At 34.0% G+C, this 2,523-nt stretch overlaps 1 pseudogene; it reads left to right on the top strand.

Annotated features, from left to right (window-relative positions):
- Positions 1 to 2,007, top strand: part of LOC107677329 (small ubiquitin-related modifier 2-like) — a 6,427-nt pseudogene extending 4,420 nt beyond the window's left edge.
- The last annotated feature ends 516 nt before the right edge of the window (positions 2,008 to 2,523 follow it).

The raw sequence follows: 2,523 nt of genomic DNA, 5'->3' as shown, positions 1-2,523 counted from the left end.
TATATGTATGTTTTTATATTATTTATATTTTATTACATATTATATATACGTATACATTATAAATATAAATGTATATAAAATTATATATGAATTTCATGAATATATATAATGTTTATATATATGTATATGAATATATGAATGTGTTCCTGACACAACACATACCCCTACACATGTCACTTTTCGACGTAACCTACGTCTGCCCCTTGGCTATCTGATGTTCTCCGTGAGTATCGTTCTAAGCTCAGAGCTGCAGAAAGAGTATGGCGCAAATTACAAAATACCTACTGACCTTAATGTATATCGATCACTTCGCTCTTCATTCTCAGCTAATGTCTCCACTGCTAAAAGGACATACTGACACTCAACTCTACCTCTCATTCCATTCTGATGATCCGACGATAGCTGCTTGCATCTCAGCATGTCTAACAGACATTTCTTGTTGGATGACGCACCATTAACTTCAACTCAACATGGCTAAGACAGAACTGCTTTTGGTTTCAACAAACCCATCACTTTATCAAAATTTCACCTTAGGTTAACCGAGACATGTCATTTGCACTTATATATTGTTGCTCTTTTGTTAGTTTTGACTGCTTTTATTGTCCTCATTTGTAAGTCGCTTTGGATAAAAGCGTCTGCTAAATGACTAAATTTATTTATTCATTTTATTTATTTTAATTTGTAGAATATTAGAATAGTGTTTCTTGTACGGCCTAATTTATGATCATTTCATTTTTCATTTATGGCCATTTAAAAAAAAAGTTAATTATTTTAACTTTTAACGTTTATTACAGTATGAAATTTGTATAATATAATCATCAGAATCCAGTTCGTATTATCATTGAAAAATGAGGAAAATTAACCAATCATATCATAGGACACTTTTTATTATCCAGTCAAATGCTGGTGGATAAAGTCCTGCTCTTACTTTCTCAGATTGGAAGTTAAATGCATTTCATGTTGACTTTAAAGCTTTTGTTGTTTGATTTAGAAAGAACAGGCATCATGTGTGCTCTCAGATGAACATTAAGGCAAGAAAACAAGGTTTTTTTCAAACATAATAGACTGCATCTCACCCACTGAATAAATCTGGCTTGACAGCATCGTTGTGCAGCTGCATCATGGGATAGGAGTGAAATTTAATTACAGCAGATAGGTGTCAATTTCACAGTGAACAGGAAGTCTTGGGAATTCTGAAAGAGGTCACCTCATGTGACTCTCTACTGACCTCACGTCGCTTGTGTTTATTAATAATAGTGAATAATAAATGACCTCATGTTGTTCTTCCGCAGTTGGAAATGGAGGATGAAGACACAATTGACGTTTTCCAGCAACAGACAGGAGGACACATCTGAATCGGACGACTCTCGCGACCCCGACCCGTCTCTCTCCACCTCTCTCTCTCTCTGTTCCTGGTTCTCACAGACCTCTCTCCTCATGGTTATCTGTAACTGCTGTTGTATAGTGCTTTCAGTTCATCATGTTTTACTTTTGTTTTGTACATAAAGGGTTTCTGCTACAGTAATTATTACATTGGGATTGTTAATTGCCGTAAAATCTGACATGTTAAGCCCGAGTCTTTGAACAATTGATCGCTAGACCATCATGGAGACAGTCATCTGTGTAAAGACCAACTAATACATGTATCCCCTTAAGAATCATTGAGGATAAGAGCCATGTGTTTGAGTTCAGGGTTTGTTCTGGTTCGAATATGACCACACAGGCTTTTTCGAAATTGCGTTTCAAGAAATAATAAAGAAATGTTCTGCTCATGTTCTGCTCTACTATACAAACCTGCAGTTCAGATTGATTTTCTGTTTTCCATTCAGACAAATTGGTTTTACAACTTTTTTTTATTTTATTTTAGTGGTCGTGTATAGTGCGTAACTTGTGTTAAACATGTTTTGACTTGAGTACGAACGAGGGAATTCATGTTTCAGACAAGTCAAGCATCTGTCTGTATTGTCTAATCTCTTGTTAAAATAAAATATTCTCTTTTTTATCAAACTCTCAATGTGTTAAGTCATTGCGCTGAGTCTTTAAATGTGACCCTTGAGCACAAAAGCAGTCTTAAGTCGCTGGGGTATATTTGTAGCAATAGCCAAAAATACATTGTGTGGGTCAAAATGATCCATTTTTCTTTTATGCCAAAAATCATTAGGATATTAAGTAAAGATCATGTTCAATGAATATATTTAGTAAATTTCCTACCGTAAATATATCAAAACTTATTTTTGATTAGTAATATGCATGGCTAAGAACTTCATTTGGACAACTTTAAAGGCGATTTTCTCAATATTTTGATTTTTTGCCCCCTCAGATTCCAGGTTTTCAAATAGTTGTATCTCGGTCAAATATTGTCCTATCCTAACAAACCATACATCAATGGAAAGCTTATTTATTCAGCTTTCAAAAAATTGACTTATGACTGGTTTTGTGGTCCTGTGTCACATATTGTTTTGGCATTCTAAACTTTTTTTTTTTAATTTGCATAATTTTAGCAATTATTCTTCAATTAAGTGA

Source organism: Sinocyclocheilus anshuiensis, unplaced genomic scaffold (assembly GCF_001515605.1).
Source record: "Sinocyclocheilus anshuiensis isolate Anshui unplaced genomic scaffold, SAMN03320099.WGS_v1.1 scaffold644, whole genome shotgun sequence".
Lineage (NCBI taxonomy): Eukaryota > Metazoa > Chordata > Actinopteri > Cypriniformes > Cyprinidae > Sinocyclocheilus > Sinocyclocheilus anshuiensis.
This window is presented reverse-complemented; position numbering and strand designations above follow the sequence as displayed.